Raw genomic sequence first — 19,683 nt, forward strand, 5'->3', positions numbered from 1 at the left:
AAGGCTGTTGCAACATCCTCCACATCACACGTTGGCTCAATACGTTGGCGAGTTTGAGATGTTGCAGTGTTGATGATATGCCACAGTTTGCGTGGATTGCGACTATGTTTAACACTTTGGGTTTGGAAATACTCATTGCGTTTCCTACGATAAGCATTTCGTGCAGCCGCACGGGCACGCCTGAATGCAAAGCAGATCTAGGTGCTGTCCTTGTCCTGACGCAACTGGCGATGTAGCCTGTTCTTGCAACAATGGACTTGGTACAATTCCCTGTCAGACCACGGTGGATATGAGCTCGCTTTCCTGCTGGTGGATTTTAGAGGGCCACGTCTGTCAAGAACACTCATGAGTTTAGTGTGCAAAGTGCTCGACATCTCATCACTGGAGGAAGTTGATTGGAGCACGCCCAGGTTGGCATTGGCAAGCTCTTCACGAAATTCTGGATGGTTTATGGTTCTGCGTGTTGCTGGTTAGCCCCATCCCTCACACAAACAAGTCAAGAAAGAGTCATCTCTGAATTGCAGAGTGCTGGCTTCAAAGCAACTCGTTTGAAGCTCAAAGTAGAGCTGCGATTAGCTCAAAGTAAAGCTGCTGCTGTTAGCTCAAAGTACACCGGCCGCAACGACAAGAGACCGTACTATTACTGTGAATGACTGCCTGGTCAGCTGCTGTCCGTTCGAGAGTACGAACAAGAGTTGCTACGGTCCCTCGCGACGAGTGACACATGGGTAGCTAACCATGGCACGGACCGGGCGGTACTGCGGTAAAGACGGGTGAATGTCACTGGTAACGTCTATACCGAATGCGTCTGTCTTGGATGAAAGCAGGAAGAGTTGCAGGCGTTCGTCACCCGGGGAGCTAGTGCAGCCCCGTGTGATGCCATCAGTGAATTTGGCACACAGAAGAAATCCAAAGAACGCTAGCAGTATGGCGGCTTGGTAGAGCAGCTTGTCATGGCCATTCAGGATACTACTTTTCCGGTGTGCATCCATCAAGTGTCGTAGGATTGGCATAGTGATAGGTAGGCGAGGGGTGAGTACAGCCGACCATGGCATCGCTGGATGCCCATAATCACCCTCTTCAGAAGGCACGCATCTACTAAGGGGCCGGCAAACCCATTCTCAGGATGGGCTTTACGCACCACACTCACATACACAGATACAGTTCAGGGCACACTTATCATAGATGAAGCATGAATGTGTGTCCAGGAACGATGACTCGGGCATCAAAACTGAGCTTCCCCAGGAGGGACTCGAGTTGACGCTGGCCGATGCTGCGCTCGCTGATAGTACCCACGAGTGGTGCATGGATCTCGAACAGCTTGTCCTCTGGTAGCCGAGCTTCATGGTGCTCGCAGTCTAGGGAGGTCAATGATGGTGATGGCCCTTCAAGCTTGTATGTAGCAAGGAGGAATGCCGAGATACGTGAATGCCCGGAGGGGGATGGTCAGTTGCTGGTTGGCTGCAACCAAACCAGTGGAGATATGAAGAAATTCCTCGAGGTAATGAAGGTGGTGATCTTTAGCAAACTCGTGCTGCATGATCCAGTTGACTGCTGTGGCCACTGAGTCAAAGAAGGCTGGGCTGGAGCGAAGACTGAAAGGCAGAAACCGCTCATAGTAGTTGGAGCCTTCCCAGACAATTCCTGACGGCGGACTGCGATCTGCCGAAATGCACTGCGTACATCGAGCTTGGACAATTAAACCGGCTGTGGGCATGACATGATAATGTTGATCACACAGAGCAGAGAAAGCGGCTCGGCAGAAATGCTGTCGTTCACGCCGATGCCTTCCCGACTGGACAGATGGTGGATCATTCACAGCTTGCCGTTCTTTTTGGGGACGGCACAAATTCCAGCGCATGAACTGAAATGGAGGTGACGGAAAGGGGCCTGTGGTCTTGCTGCAGGCGCAGGAAGCAGTTAATTGCTCGGAAATAAATGCCGGATTTGTGAAAGCCGAGGGCAGATTATTAGAGAAAACCGAAATGTCGTGTTTGCCGGCAGATACAAGAGCAAAACCATGACGCAGGGCATGGAGAACATACGCAACACATGATTGATCTGGGTGGTTACGTAACAGGCCGGCAAAGTGGTCAGCCAGCAGTGTGGTCTCTGCAGAGTGTATAGGCAGAAGCTACGTACCGAGTCAAGCGATTCAGTAGCCATTCTGCTAGGAGCGGCGGGGTGGTCGATTGGCTCTGCGCTGCTGCTGGTTGCACCTGATGCATGGGTGGTCCTTGCCACACTGGCTGCAGGTGTGGGAGAAGCCGCACGACGATGAAGAACAGCGACCTCTGTTGACGTTGCGGCAGATTTCGTGGCCGTCGCTGGTATGGGTGCGACCACTTGAGGTACATGCTGCTGGCTTGGGGAATTGAGATTGGGGACGAAAAGCAGCGTCTTACATTGAGCACGTTTTAGGTGTGCATGGCCTGTGAAAGCTATCAGCCATAGGTTCACGTCGACGGTGTTCAACCTCTTCGTGCCTGGTTACTGGGCCACGAGCATCCGCAGCTGGCGGTCGTACTCTAGCCACGCGCTTGGGAAGAACTGGCGGTTAGTAGTCAGGATCTACTGCTGGTAAGCAATCAGTTCAGTAGATCAGCAGTGCGGTGTGGGGCAGCAGCCGTGATAACAGACATGTATGCGGTCCATGCCTCGAGCCGGGTAGCAATATCGTGAACCCTGTGACGCACCTGCTTTGCGTCATCCGACTGAACGATATTTAGCTTGCCATCGTTATTCGGGCTGCGCACCAGCCAGAACGTTGAGCCGGAAGTGTTGGCGGCCGACAAAGCCGACTACACCTCGTCCCGTACAAGAGCGCAGAGATCCGTTGAGCTCGCATGACCTGAGCTGGCGGAGGAGGCATTGGTGCCAGTCGAGGTTTCTGGGCACGCGACCCGTGGCCGCACTGTCATGTTGCTGGTTCTCCTGGCCGGAGCATACCTGACTACCAAGGGCTGGCTGTGCCAGCAAACGGTCCTGTAAAATACTTTTACTCCGTTTCCTTTCGGGTTCAAGCTGCGCTGAGAAAGCTGGCCTCGGAGGGCTTGGCAATGCATTGCCTTGACAGTGTTGACAGTTAGGTCAGACATACTGAAGAAATAAAATATCAAGGTGACACTCAGGCTGGCAGCAAAGCTACGAACGGAAAATATACACTGCTGAAGCACGATCCGTTGTCTGGAAGAGCACCAAAAAGAAACACTGCTGAAGAATGATCCGTTGTCTGGAAGAGCACAACAGGGCAAGCAAGATTTGTTTTTCTTTTGAGCAAAATGGGCTGGTGCCATTTGTGATTACGCAGCAAAACATAGCGCATGACGTCAGTCTTGAATGCAGGTGTGTGTGTGCGTGCGCGCGCGTGCATGTGTGTGTGTGTGCTGTATGCACTTGTGTGTGCACGAGTGTGTATCTTACACACCGTTCACTTCTCAAACAACAATAGGCCAATAATTCGCCATATAAAAGTCTAACACTCGATCACTTTCATGTCTCTCTCTTGGACACGATATTATTATAAGTACATTGTATATTCTGCAGTCAGCACATCAAATTCAAAATACATGGTACAATTATGTGTATGTGTGTTCGCGTACGCGCGAATGAGAGAGAGAGAGAGGCAGAGACAGAGAGACAGACAGACATATATTGCCTGTAAGCGCCCTGTCAACCAGGCCAAAACGGCTCTTCTTCATCGTCTCTGGCATCTTCAAATCCTTTGTACTGCTGTGATGGATCTGGGAAAGTTTCTCTAATGGCTGTTGCAATGCAACGTCAACATAACTGTTTGCTTCTAGCTCATGCTAGGTGTTCACCCACCCATTTCTCACATCACATCATCTTCCATACCGTAGATTGGAACATTTAGCTCTGCTCCTCCTATCCGGCCATTGACTTCACTTGTTCCCGCTCATTTCAAGTCAGTTATGGCTCCCCATTAGCCAGCTGCTGTACATAGCTTGGTATTTCACTTTACAACTATCCTATTTGTATTGCGCGGATTCGCGAGCTAGTTGTAAGCAGCGGTGTGGCATTGCTTTCAAGCTTGTTGAACATTTGCATTACAATACAAATTACTCAAAGCAGCACACTGTCTCCCAAAAAGGTCGGTGTTGTCTGGGATAAGTTTGAGGGTGTGAGGTATAGGGTAAGAACTTAAAAATAGCCTCAAAATACACCCAACCCTCTGCTGCCACTGAGAGCCAATTCATAAGCTCAGCCCAGATGCTTTCAATGAACACAAAAACGGCGCATCAATGCCATAAACGAGTTTTCTCCCGGTGTGGGTTGGTAGATTGGTTTTGTTCAGGACAAGAAAGGACGCCACTGCAAAGTGAACCAACCAAATTCGGCTGAGAAGATGTTAGGTTCGGTAGACAAGAGACAAGTAGTTTATTGGTTAGAATACACGAAGTAGAAAAACTGAGAGAATACAATCTGTAAACGACAGAGAAGACTCTCAAAGAAATGCGTGCGTGCATACACAGTAGAGCTAAAGTTCTACGACATTACGTCATAACACAACACCAGTGTTCTACTATACTTGCACATCAGATCAAGTTCAGTGTTCTAAACAGTACCTATTGTAGCACTGATTGTGATGTGCCAATAGACCCTTTGCACAATAACGGTCACGTGATCCGAGACTGGGCATCCTCTTCGATTTTTGTGCGGAGTATCAGTTGTTGAGCATGGTGAAACACTGTATTTTTCCATTTTGGAGATGGAGGAGAGAGTGTCGAGTGGTTTGCCATCGATGGCTGTGGCACCCGTGGACGAACTGTCAAATGAAGAATGGTGTGTGAATGAACTGAACAGTTTTCTGCTGAATGAGGGTGCGTATCTGTCTGGAAAAAGAAGGAGTTGTTGGAGCGGTACGTTTTCCGCGTTCAGTGGATAAAGGTTTCGGATTACTGTGGATTGAATTTTTTTTATTTTCTCTACCTTCTCTCCTCTTTCGATGTAGAGAACACTTCTCTATGCAGAACCCTGATGCTCCTAGAACTAAGAAGGGCACCACTTCCTCGAGTGTACAGTCATCGTGCCCAACATTTCATGCGTCCTAGTGGATGAGTGATGAACCTCTGTTTCCCAGAGTGAGTGCTGTAGGCATGCAAGAAGCCAGACTAAGCACACGGAAAGAATAGACAACTAGCCATTGTGTCTCTCAGATTCTTCATCTGTAAAACCAGCTCAACAGCAGCATATGGCCAAGAGCGTTACGCAATGCACTGTTACCATGACTGTGCACATCAGTACTACAGCCGTGATGTACAATGCATGACTACCACATTACCCCCTTCCCTAAGAAAAAATTGTCTGCAAATGCAAACCTGTTTGAGAAAAAAAGGAGAGAAAAAAAGGAAAAGAAAAAAGAAAAAAGGAGAAAATTGCAGACAAGAAAAAAACAATAAAATTGCAGAGGAAACGAGCAAAGAATCAATTCAAAGCAACAAATTTGATACACCCTGACACTGACGGGTCAACTCACTGAAGATACATCAAACCTGTAACACGATACAAACAGAACAAACCAAACCAGCAACTAAATCGCAAATTGGCATAGTTATGCAACATGGTCAGTCAAAATGGAGATATTACATCAATGCACCAGCAGCTTTCTCAGTGAGCTTGACAGTGCGGCCAGCGCGGGTTACATAGCCCTCGCAATAGAGCGAGCCAGACTGGGCATCGGGCCGTGGTAGGCGTGATTGACGACATGATTGGTCACTGGACTCGGGATGAATCTGAGCATCGGCCTCTTTGATCTCAGATTTCACTCCTGCTTCACACGGAGCAGTAGGCGTAGCAGGCGGCACATCTGCATTAGGTGCCGAGGATTTCACTTCTGACTCTGTAGCTGGCTGGGGATCTGGCGTCGGAACTGGCTGGAGATCCAAAGACCGAGAAGAGGTGGCAGTTGATGACGCAGGTGAAGCATGTTCTCGCACATGCTGCCGATTTCGGAGCAGTATCCGCCTGCCATCAGTGACGCCGACTTGTCTGCCATATTGCTCCACAACACGCCAAGGGGTAGTTGGGTCGGAATAGCCATCCTGCAAGACTACCATTGTGCCGGGACGCAGCATAGGCAACTGGCGGACACCGCGGCGACTATCATGCGAGACTGCCATGTCAGCTTTGGCGCGAATCTGATGAGAAGCATTCACAATGCGTGGGGTAGAATGGTGAGGTAGACGGGTGTGAACCATGCGACCGAAAAAAGCCTCATTGGGTGACATGCCCAGCATTCGGTGCACTGAGTTGCGAATATCAAAGAGAACTTGTTGCAAACGGTGTTGCAAAGACAGGGACGGTCGTAGAGATTGAATTCTCTCTTTGACGACTCGATGAAGACGTTCCACCATGCCATTAGATCTGGGGTAGCGTGGGCTTGATCGATTGTGCTGGATACCCAACCGCTGCAGGAACTGGGCCATTTCGGCTCAGGCAAACTGGGGGCCATTGTCGGACACCAACACGCTAGGCAGGCCGAACCTCGCGAACACTTCCATCAGCCGGCCAATGACAGCTGCGGTTGTGGTAGCTGACAAGGGAAGTAGCTCCGGATAGCGTGAACCGTAGTCGACGATGGATAATACTTGTTGACCCTCGATACACACCAGATCAACCGCCAGTTTCTGCCACACTCCTTCAATTTCTGATGGCAGCAGCTCTTGTGCGGGGTTTGTATGGTGGCGCCAACACTCTGAACACTGCTCGGTGAACTTGTCGGCATCTTTAGACATGTCGGTCCACCATACTCGTCGTCGCAAAGCATTCTTGAATATGTCCCGACCTGGATGACCTTCATGGGCCAACTGCAGTACGGCATGTCGGAGAGCTTCTGGTATTACACAGCGGTTACCGAATAGCAGGATGCCGTCAATGGTTGTCAGCTGATCTCGGATAAGGTAATATGGCTCTTCAGCGGGTGTGACTTGGGACCATGATTGCATCAAGACGCGCTGCTGTATGATGCGCAACAGTGGGTCATCACTAGTCGCCTTGGCGATATCGTCGATATTGACTGGGCACTCTTCCAAGACCAGGCCAATGAACTCAGCCATAGAGCGGGCTTCTTCTGGTGAGGCAGTTGAGTCTTGGACAGGCGCTCTTGACAATGTGTCTTCACACACCATCTGCTTCCCAGGTGCATGTGGCAAGGTGTACTGGTATGGCATGAGAGCGACCATCCAGCGCTGCAGCCGTGGTGGTACTTCGTCAAACGGCTTCTGGACGATTGAGATCAGGGGCTTGTGGTCGGTCACAACTTGAACAGATCTCCCCAGGACGTACTGTCGGAATCGAGTCAGAGAGAATACCAAGCATTTCGCGCTCCAACTGGGAATAACGAGATTCAACATCGGACAATGAACGGCTGGCGCAGGTGACAGGTAACCAAGTGCCACTCTTGTCTTGCTGCCACAGAATAGCACCCAGACCAAGTGGAGATGCGTCACATGTTACCTTGGTTGGGACGTCCAATGATGGCTTAAAGTACGCTAAGCACTCTAGCGACGAGGCCACGGCTGTCTTCGCATCGGTGAACGCGGCCGTCAGCTCATCATCAACGACGAATGGTTGTCGCTGAGCCAGTTTCCTCAGCGGCTCAGTTGTCTGTGAGAGCTGCGGTATGAATTTACCAAGGTACGTCACCATACCAAGGAAATGATGTACATCTGTCAACGTCTGCGGCAGCTGCAACTGTTGGATTGCCAGCAGCTTGTCACCGTCAGGACGTACACCATCCTTGCTCAGCCAGTGTCCCAAGTACTTGATTTCTGACTGGCGTCTGCGACACTTCTCCCAGTTTAAGCGCAGGTTGGCTTCGCTCAAACGACGGAGTACGGCAGCCATGCGCTCGTCGTGTTCCTGTCGGTTGCGGGCATAGATGAGAATGTCATCAATATAGACAACGACTCCCGGTAGGCCGGCAAGGATGTCAGACACCACACGTTGAAATATCTCCGGTGCACAAGCAATGCCAAACGGGGTCTCTTGAATCTAAAGAGGCCCTTGTGAGTGGCGAAAGTTGTGAACGGACGAGATTCATCGGCCAAAGGGAGCTGGTGAAAGCCAGATTCAGCATCTAGAACGGAGAACACTGTTGCACCGTCCAGCTGCGCATTGATTTCGTCAACGGTGGGAAGTAGGTGACGCTCCCGGACTACGCTCTTGTTTAGGACGCGGTAGTCCACGCGGAGACGCAAAGCACCGCTTGATTTCCTGACCGGCACCAACGATGAGACCCACGGAGTAGCTTCTCGCACTGGCTCGATTATGTCATGCTTCACCAGACGATCCAACTCCTTGGCAATTTCATCCCGGATGCTGAAAGCGTGCCGACGGGGTGGGAGTGCGGTTGGAGTGGTGTCAGGGTCCACTGTGATAGAGATGGGCGTCACGTTCACCACATTGATTTCAGCAGAGGTCAGCAACTCCAGTTCGGAGATGACGTCCTGGCCATACAGGATTTGGCGGCCAGACGCGACTGGGACAACAAAACAACTACATACGATGCTGCGTGATCCAACAGAGACCGTCACATCAGCCATACCGAGTGTCGAGATGACGCCGCCATTGTCCGCTTTCAAGATTCGATCACTCTTTCGCGTTGGCTGGACAACATCATCGGTTAGCACTGATCGGGTAGCACTGGTATCCAGTAGTCCTTCACAGGGACGGCCGTTGACGATCAGCGTCTTACGAAACAATTGCTGGTGCTGAGAAGTATCCACTGAGAATGCGTAATCACAGAAATAGTTGGCGTCATCCTCCTCCACCTGTTCGGATGTCATGCGCGCATTATCAGACTTGCGCGACAGGCATACTGTTGTAAAATGGCCGACTTTCGAGCAGTTGCCACAAGTAGCATCCGCTGCAGGGCAATGCTGCTTGCCTCTTGGATGCGAGCGGCCACAGTACTTGCACTTCCCAAACTTCTTGTGCGCAGAGGCAGGCTGGGAGTGTGAAACACGGTGAATGTGAGAGAATGAATTCGACAATGGAGTAGCTGCAGCGTCACCATAAAGCTTGCTGTCCGTGATAGAGGACTCGAGTGTCACAGCTTTGCTCACAGCATTGGCTAGTGTCAACTTTGACTCTTTGAGAAGTTCTTTACGTAGCTCCTGGGATCGCAGGCCCTCGATCAACTGTTCACGGATTTGTCCCTGATCAATGGTGTCCACGGCAGTAGACGCAAATTCACAGCGATCAGCTGCTTCGCGCAGGCGTCCCACAAACGATGTGACAGACTCACCCTCATTCTGGCGAAGCTGACGGAACCGGTGGCGCTCCGACGTTGTGTTTGTGGCAGGACGAAAATGAGCAATCACAGCATCCGTCAGAGCTTTGTACTCACATCCGGCACTGCCATCGGCCTGAGCTGGTGGAGTAGGAACTACGATTCCTTTAACAATACGCCTGGCAGCGAGGCCTGCAAGGTTCAGAAACAGCCTCTTTTTATCAGCTGCCGTCGTAACTCCACAAATTTTCAGGTAATCATCAACGTCCTCGAGCCACAATTCGAAATCGGCTCCGATGTTGCTGGAAAAGTCAGGTACAAATTCCTTCGGCGCTCTGCCTTTGGGAGCGGACATGGCGACAAATCCGTGCCTGTTCACTGCGCCAATGTAGGCATGCAAGAAGCCAGACTAAGCACACGGAAAGAATAGACAACTAGCCATTGTCCCTCTCAGATTCTTCATCTGTAAAACCAGCTCAACAGCAGCATATGGCCAAGAGCATTACGCAATGCACTGTTACCATGACTGTGCACATCAGTACTACAGCAGAGCCAGCAAACATGCTGATGTCGATCATACCAATTCGCACACGAATCCGCGTTACTCTTGCTGCAACGGCACGGAGTTGAACGGCCTTGGTACTATGTCCAAGTGTAGTCTCCAGGTTGATTATCAAGATTGTTTTTGACAGTATAGCGCATTTTCACGATGAAATAGCTCTCCCCCAGAGCAATACAATTCGGTGACGAGATGTCAAGCTCATTGTTCAGGGATGGTGGTGATCGATCTGCTGTGGAAAAGAGTCGTACTCCGCGTCTACCCTCAAGCAACGAGAGTTTCTTCTCCGTCCTGTCGAGGATATTCTTCTGAACGATCTTCGTGTTGGTCAGGAGTCCGGTGAAGGATTCCGGAGCTTGTGGTGAGTATATCTCCTGTGCCATTCTTGCGAGTCACATTATAATAGGGGCGATTTTTTTAACGATCCAATATCCAGTGTCTTGCGAAAGTCGTTCATTATCGCTATCAATCGTTGATGCTCCTTAGTTAGTGAGCTTCCCATCTTCCAGAGTGATGCCCAATTCCAACATGTACGCGTCTTCAGCTCTCTCCATCTGCTGCAGTTGTTCAATACACGTGATAAGCTGACGTTTGGTGTCGAGAACGTGTTTGCCTATGCATGCCATGATCACGCCAATGATCGTACTACTGATGGCGATAATTCGAATGCGATTTTCTCCAGATACGACACCACTCCCTTGAAGAATGTTGAGAATTGTTTGACTGAATATGAGAAAGGACAAGATTGCGGTGTTGTAAATCATGTACTTCTCCAGGCAACGTACTTTTTCGCTCTCCAATTCTTTTCGTTTCGCTATATCCTCCACCATGTCTCGCACGTGACGGACACGAACATCTGGAAGATCCATCTAAGTCGTGTTCGTGATTCGAAGATCAAGGTAGACGGGGTATCCGGAAGTGATGTATTCACCGGTGTTGAATTTCAACCAAAACGAAATTCTACTCACGTTTTCGTGTGGAAGCAGCATTCGCTTGTCTTCTTTTCCAAACACATAGTTATTCACACCATTGAGGGGTTGAATGAGAAAGGTCTTCAACACCCTCGAATCAGTGTTGTCTTCGTACTTCACAGCAGGTCCAATTAGGTCGGTGTAGAGCAGAACAAGTCGTCTGTCTTTTGTCCGATCCAAAGCGAATGGGAAAGTGTGAGATCCCACGATCGTGTATGGCTTGAGAATAGTGCCCACTATTCGTGTCGGGGTCCCAACGCATCCCAACACTCAACAGAATACTATCCGTTATAGTTACATTACATTATATTACTGAAACGGAAAGCCATCTTTGTCTCCAACCAAAGCAACAACTCGTGGAGCAACCAAAGAACAACTAAAACTGAAAAGAAGAACCACATGGTTCAAAACCAATACACAAACCCGGCCCGTATCGTGTATGCCAGCGACACGTGCATGAAAGCAAGTGCAGAATCCAGAAGGTAGCTTGCATGAAAAGTGCGTAGCGTTCACACCTGTATGCTAGCCCGCACTACAACTTGCGTACTATACAAGGGACTAGTACTGCGCAGTAGGCACGCATTCAAATAAGCTGTAGACATGCACTGCATAAATCTCCGAGTCCTCGTGCAAACTGTGCAGTGCTGTAAAGGTACAAATAAATAAATATCAAACAAATATCAATGTGCAGGTCAGCGACATCCTCCCCACCAAAACCTAGTGTAGGTTTTACAAGTCCAACCGTTGCCTGTCGCTATACGCTGGCCGAGCGGAGAAGGAAGCGGATCATCCCACTTGCCTTGTTCCATCCAGGCCTCTTGCAGGAGGATCTTGCCTGTCAATACTGCCGGTGACACCAAGTCGAGCGGATCAAATGTCGCTGCTATGCACTTCAATGGGGTGCGCCTCGTCCATGTCTTCCAGAGTGGCAGTTGACACTGCATCGCTACGTGAGAGGGAGATTGTGTCGGCTGTCAAACACTAGGCGACGCCAAGGGCATTGCCTGTAGCTGCTGAGGTGCTGTGGCTGTTGCTGCTGCTGCTATAGCTGAAATCACTGCTACCATTGCTACTGTTATCATGAAGCAGGGTATGGTGTTTGTTGCCACACTTGCTGCAAGAAACACTACTATAACACATTCTCCGGCTGTGCCCTGTCCGCAGGCAACGATAGCAAAGGCCATTGGTTTGCGCATACTCGCGGCGCTGAGCAACAAGCATGCTGTGGAGCTTGTTCTCGTCATCGGCAGTGGACAGCTTGAAGCGCTGTGCTGATGCACCCTCGGACTCCAACGCCATGGTTTTCTGGTCGGACCCAGAACGTACACCATGCACTTCCTGATACCCTGTACCCAGTTCTGTGATCTCTTCAAACGCTTTCTCGCCGATCTTGTTTTCCAGCAAGTACGCACGGAGGTCAAGCGATGCATCCCTGGAGCACAAATTGGCGGACGATTGCCATGAACATCTCACTGTTCCCACTGCTCTGCTTCTGGCCCTGCGGCCCTCCAGATAGCGATGCCCACTCTTGCACCAGTTGCACTACATGGGTTACATACCGGAAAAACGTGTCATCCGTCTGCTGATGCAGTGACAAGAGCTCGGACCACCCTTTCAAGCCTTGTCCACATCGCAGTAGAACGGAGGGCCAACAACCATGTCGATTTTTTGTAGCCATTTTGCTGAACAACAGCCTCAAATGTTATCAAATAACGCCGGATGTCTTGTTTGTCGGTGTATTTCGGCACGGTTGCTTCGGTGAGCTTGCGCTCCACGAAAGCGACCAGTGCCTCGCCAGAATACCCGTAATCCTTGCCAAGCTTTAGGTAACTCGTCTCCAGCTTCATCCATCCAAAAGCCTCAGCGCTTCCACCAGCACCAGGCGATTTCCCTTCGGCATCGGACTCGGCCATGCTGTTCACGTTGATTCTCTTGTCCTTCAAGTCAACGAGATTTTCCCTCTGTATCTTTTTCTGCTCACTGTGTTGACGGATTCAAATCTGCTAGGATGAGAGTATATGTAGACGTAGGCGTTTCTGAGAATGTGAGGTAGTAGATGAAACGGATCGGATAGGTTCTGATTTGATTGCGGACCCATGGGGCCTCTGGCTCCTGGAGGACCTATGGGGCCGATGATTCCTTGGGGGCCCACAGGACCTCTGTTTCCTGGAGGACCGGTTGCACTGATGGTTCCTTGGGAACCCACGGGACATACGGCTCCTTGATCACCTTGCACACCATGTTCACCTTGTGAGCCGGCTTGTCTATCTTCTCCTCTAGGTCCAATCTCACCTACAGGACCGACTAATCCACGTTCTCCAACTTCACCTCTAAGACCTTCTGGACCAGGTATTCCTTGATCCCCTTTTTGACCGCGTTCACCACCTTGCCCATTAGCTCCTCTAGGTCCAGTCTCACCTTCGGGACCGATCGATCCACGTTCTTCACGTGGACCGTCTTCACCTCTTGATCCATGAAGCTGACCGAAAGCCATCCATTTCGAGCTGAATTTATTGTACATGATGAGCGTGGTTGCATCGAAATAGAAGTCACCATTTCTCCCTATAGAGTTCAATAGCATGCCACCTCCGCTAAGCCATCCCAATCCCCGATCGTCACGAGGACCTTTCATCTTGCGCACAGCGTCGATATCGTGTTGCAATCTCGATGATGATTGACGGATTTCATTCTTGACCCAACCGGCAGCGGCAGCACATGTCAAAGAGCTATCATCGTATGCCAAATTACAGATGGAATGCTCGTTCATGTCGAGGTTAGCATTCATGGGCACGGATCCGCCTGTTTTAACGTGCAGCTCATCAGCTGCTATGGCTTGATCTGTGTAGCGTGTTGATCTGTTTTCCACATCTTCCACTTTGCTCTCATCGGCTTTCTCATATTTCAGTTTTCTCAAAAAAACTTTATGATGCTCATAAGAACAGGTGAACAACAGGCAATGCACAACAAACAAGGGCCACAGTCATCGTGTTGATGAGTCGACCGTTCATCCTCCTCCTCGATTTATCATTAATGTGTTTCATGAGGAAATCTCGTGCTAACAACACATTCGCACGATCGCCTTTCCGTGCCAGCATGTCCAACAGAGTTACTGAATATGACAAGGTCATCTCCAGGGCAACGATGTCGTTTGATGCATGATTCCATAAACCTTCCATGATGCCGCATATGCAACTTTCAAGTCGTTCAGCTTGTTCACGATCACCATCGCCAACAGTAAAACTCACAGCATACTTGAGAATGTCAGGTCTCTTCATACCAACATGTTAAGCAGATGTCCACTTGTGAAACAATGTCGAATCACGAACGAACAAATGGTCGATGTCAAAGGCATGACGAGTCTCCGAGCATTCACCTTCATCCTTTGCGTATGTCGCAAGAACATGGTCAGCAACTCGTACTAGCAGATGACACACCTGACATTCGTGAGTCTTGTGATCAGCCGATCCGTTAAGACTCTCTGCAACGTGAAACCATCGCTCGTAAAGGGAATCCATTTCGTAGAATGCGAAGTCACGAGGCAACTGATCAGTACTGTATTGGATGAAGGAATGACTCGACTGCATGTCAAGCATGCGTATTTATACAAGTCAGAATGGGGTGGGTTGAAAATGCAAAGTTGTCAACCAATCACCATCAAGCCCACCAAAAACAGATGATGGAACCTTGACATGATTGATCTTGTCATGATTGACCCATTCCTTGATGGTGTGCACATGAGATCACCCTGGTTCATCTTTCTCTGGCAGAGCTCCCGAAGGGAAGTACATCTTATATCCAGGTTTGTAGAAGGATTTACCCGATAACTTGTAGGACAGCTGCATATCCTCCTGAAACCCATCCACCACAATTACTTTGTGGAGCTTGGTAGGAGCAGGTGATTCATAGCGACGCTTAGCCGGTACTGGCTTCGAAGAGAGCACAACTCGAGGAGGGTCAGCAGGAAGAGCGGAATTCTTCTTCATCCGTCGCTCGTATAGGGAAGCCATTTTCTAGGAAGTGAAGTCAGGACAACTAGTCAGCACTGTATCCAAAGAACGAATGACTCAGCTGCAGGACAATCATTCGTATATATACAAGTCAGAGAGGTAGGTGGATTGAAATGATAAGATATGTGTCAACCAATCAGCATCAAGCCCGCCAAAAACATTTGACCAATCAACATCAAGCCCGCCAAAAACATTTCACAAATCAGCATTGTGCCGGCCAAAATCATATCTCATTATAAAGATTCCTTACATGCTACCGCCACCTTAGTGAATTGATACAGTATGGAAAGAAGATCACAGTCAAACGTGTGCATGTTCTGGATCACGTGATCAAGTGAATAGGTTTCCCAGCAATAAGCATCAATCAATGATGTCATAAGAGATATATCAGATGGAGATAAAAGCAGCAAATTCGAACGCAACGTGGACAATTGCAATGAATACACCATCCTAGTCGACTCCATGAGATGCAGTACATATAGGAGTGGAAAATGCTGAGGAAGAGGTTTCATGATTCGACTGAACCTCAACCAGGATACATTGCTATGAGGTAATTAGGAAAGCAGTTTACGTAATGCATCAACATTCGTTTCGTATACTATACAGGATAATGCTATAGCATAGTTTATACTCTTGTACAAACAGGACTTCTTCATCGCACGTATCTGCTCTCGAAGAGAGTGTACACGAAGCTGATCGGATAAGAGTTCAGTTTTCGAAAGAAAATGCAAAAGATGACGATCCACACCACATAACCTCTCATGTGCAGCGTAAAGCTTCTTCATCGAACTACATCTCTGATGCTCAGGTATAATAAGGTGATCATGTGTGTACAAAACTTGTATTGGTAATAACTTTGGCATACATTCATATTTTTCAACCAAATTTTCTGTGTTGATACATTTGGTTAGTTGTCATCGATTTCCAATATCAAATTTAAATTATGAGCTGAATGACGTCATCAGTGCCACTTTTTTATGTTCAGATTTCAACCCAAAACGCGGAGAAAACGAAAAATACTAAGGCCACAAATCCTGGTGAACTGGATAGCCTTTGGGCCCTAGATAAAGGATATTGGTGGATATTGTACATAGATAACAACATTTCGCTGGAAACCAGTATCGACTTGTTTCACCATACGCACTGTACACATTAATATACGAAGCTGTCGTACCTCGGGGTCTGTTCAGACTCACCACCGCGATGAACGGGTGTTTAGTATCGATATCCAGCACATTCCCGCTTGCTGGGATGTACAGCTAGCCAATGCAACAGCTCTTATTCGCCAAAGACATTCCCCGCACTCCGCGTTTATGGATGAAGGTGTCAAAATAGCCGACATTGTCTCTTACACATAAATGACTGCGCTGTACATGTAGTGCATCACACCAGCAATCTGCTGTAGATCTACAGACAGTGCATGCAGCGAGCCGAGCATGCGCACTTGAGTAGGGTACTTGACTCCCACGCGCGATCGCTGGTCACAACTGAGTCTGTACAAGCGACTGTGCTCGTGTCGTCGTGATTTGCAAGTGCACTCTGTACTGCACTGATGTACTGTATGATAGGACAGGAACAATGCAAGTGCAGTTTTCAGTGCGTGGACTCGGCTACTAAAACATTTTGTGGGAGCAAACAAGCCTTCTTTATGATCTTGGTCATTTTTCTCAATCGACTCTGCGCTTCGAGCTAGATGTGTTCGTGGGGTATTGCCCAACTAGAACTGTAGTCCTCACATGCCCCAGGTCGCGAGGAGCTAATCACTTTTGTCAGCAGAACTCCTGCTCGGCACTCGACACATTTATTCCGTCCGATGTCATCCCCGCTGCGAGTGGGGAGCTTCATGCCCACGATAAAAGAGAACGTCATGATATTTGAATCCTTCATCAGAGAAAGCTATTCGAGCTCAAAACGACACAAGACAATGGCCATGATAAAGATACTCGTACAGATCGCGATGTGACTCTCCTCCAAAAGTGCTGCAAAAGACTAGAAGTATTTTTCAAAACAAGATTGTGAAAAAAAGCTGAGCGCTCGAGTGCGGCGAACCCGGCCAAACGCCATGTTTTCCTTGGTAACATGATGACAGCCACATTATCACCATGGCGAGTTGCAGCGCTGATCTTGAAGTACAGCGGCACCAGAAAAGTGTCCTTATTCTACCTGAGTGCACATCAACTTCAGGTAAGTAAACCACATCTATGACAAGTCCACAAGAAGAACATACGTATTATCCTTCATGAACAACAGTATCGAGATGATGACACTGTCTTTCCTCCCCTTCTTGCACTCCTTTTTTTTCTCCTTCTTGTTGTTCTTCTTCTTCACAAAGGTTCTTTTCACGTACATAGGCACGTAAGATCTCAAATTCAAAATCCATCTTCACCCCACATCATCATCTCCATAATGAAACATTATCCAACAATGTATCTACTTCTTATACCCACTCCCATCCGGGGCAAGGTGGGGTACAATCCACCCTTCACCCGAAAAATCATTTTTACGTAAAAAAACGGGCGCCCAGTTTTTACCCCAAAAATGGGGTACTATCAATAGTACCCCACTTTTCGGGCTGAACCATGTACCTCTCACAGAACCGGCTTTATACATACTACTGAGATCTATCGGCAACAGAAAACTCTCAGCTGTCGTCTTGAAGAAACCCGAACGAACGCGATCCAAGATCCTGGAGTCAGGCTATATCTCAAGCTGTATTATGAGCTTTGTAAAAATTAATGCACTTCAGCTGGGGATTTGCCCAATTTTGCGCGTCCCTAGCCAGCCAGGTGCTATGACCAAATCATGCTACCGGCATCCAGAGGTCTTTGCAAAATCCCAGTGCTCTACGATAAAATTTGAGGGAATTGCATTGCGATGTGTATTTCGTAGCAATTGACATGATGCGTACGCTTGCTTCGCTCACTGTACATTTACGTTGATGCTTGTCATGTCTACAGGAAATGTATTACTTATGGATAGAGCCTAACAGAAAGTCCGAGATTGTGAAAATCGACCTACAAGTTATTAGTGGAGTTATTCAACTTATCGTGGGAGAAGTATGTGCAAGAATGCCGATTTCGCATTTTCTGAGATCAGTTCTAGTCCTTAAGGATTTGGAAGACAAAAGGTGGCCACGATGGCCCTCCTCATGGCACGAAGCTCCGCGCTGTGCGTGCCGCCATTTGTGACAAGTGAACTGCTGAGCGCGACAAGGACCTTTCGACAGGGAGTATGAGAGATGCAAAGATGATCGCGCAGGGGTGATGTGGTTAGGTGCAAGGTTTGTGTGCAGTTTCCAGGAACATTTTGTTCGTTCATATCGTTCGGTCGAGAATTTAAAAAATGTTGCCTTTCAGCGACATGTGAGGCAAAATGGCAAGTCTGGGAAGTGTCAGGACATTACGTCAGTACGACCCTTATCACATGGCCTGGAACACAAAACGTGCACATGCGCTTGGTAACAAGCCGGGGGAGGGGGGAGGCACAATCCAAGGGAGGGCTATATATTTTGTTCACATGCTCATAGAGACTGGGGCACTCTTCAACATAGAGCACTATTCAAGAGAGGGCTCTAATCGCGACAGTACGGTAATCCTTCTTTTCTGCTCCTACACAAACAAGCATGCACCAGGGATATCCTGACTCACCAACTGTTTCGCTTCCAATGGATGTCCAGCATTCAACAGACATTCTATTACGGACACATGACCTCCGGATGCTGCAAAGTGGAGTGGTGTGCTATCAATCTGGAAGTAGCATCGTTAATGAATACAAACCATGCACACACAAACACACACAAACACATACACATACATGCATACACATGCAGATTCATACACATGCACACATACACGCATGTGCGCGCATGTGCATGCGCACACATGCACACAAGCGCGTGCACACACACACACACACACACACACACACACACACATACATACACACTGTCTTGTACTTGTACTTGTACTTGTTGCTCACTGCCAAAACTGGTCACGTGGGTCTCCCCGGGAGAGGGGAGAGAGACTCCAAAGGAATCTTGGAAAGATGACTCAACTGGCTATTGAACCGCCCAACGGCCGACACCCCCTGAAATCCCCAAAACTCTGGGTGGACTTGAAAATGATCCCACTTATGGGCTCACCACACCTCAGTAAGTGGGTGAGGACAAGGTGCAGAAAAAGGATTGACGGCATCAGGGTATCCGTCCTGGGATCCAACTGCAGTTACCCCTGCCCCCAGTGAAGGTAATACTTGCTACTAGTGTGGGTGGCTAAATCAGAGTGGATCTGATCTAAGCGTCACTAGTATCATTGATTACACAAGAGTTAATCTAGCCAGAAGCAGTCCATGGTTAACAGGTATGTATACTTCAAATAGAAAGTAACCTGAAATCAACAAAGGTGGCAGATACAACAATACACCTTCAAGCAGCCGAGCCTGTTGGCAACAGACCCAACACAATCAGGCATAAGTGTACCCACCAACCGGACTAGCTGGCACACACACACACACACATTATACATACACAAACACACACACACACACACACACACATATCTCATAAGTTCGCATTTTTTTTCTAAATGTAAGGCATTTCAAACGGGGGTGGGGGGGGGGGGGGTGGGAGCGCCCTTTTCGAATAGAAAAATGACAGTTCGCACATTTTCTGGAAGTGTACAACACTGTGCTGTGCATGTGCTAGATCGCTTCAGATAACTGTGTTTACATGGTTTAGGTGTGGATCTACCTGTGTTTGCAGATCAGCTAACCATTGCACTGTATGCATGCATGCAGGCTACTCAGAGGTGTCAAATGTCACACCAGCCTGATCAAACGGTGTACCTGGCCAGCTTTTTATACAGCAGTACATTGACATTGTACACTGTACATGCA

The 19,683-nt window shown here is 48.6% G+C and overlaps 1 long non-coding RNA gene across 1 annotated transcript in view; it reads right to left on the reverse strand.

Annotated features, from left to right (window-relative positions):
* LOC135827619 (uncharacterized) overlaps positions 1-19,683 on the reverse strand; it is a 49,175-nt gene that overhangs the window by 3,589 nt on the left and 25,903 nt on the right. Inside the window, exon 2 of the long non-coding RNA XR_010555517.1 lies at positions 18,438-18,536. This is a non-coding gene — a long non-coding RNA (uncharacterized LOC135827619). The remainder of the gene's footprint in view (positions 1-18,437; positions 18,537-19,683) is intronic.

This window comes from Sycon ciliatum, chromosome 11 (genome assembly GCF_964019385.1).
Source record: "Sycon ciliatum chromosome 11, ocSycCili1.1, whole genome shotgun sequence".
Lineage (NCBI taxonomy): Eukaryota > Metazoa > Porifera > Calcarea > Leucosolenida > Sycettidae > Sycon > Sycon ciliatum.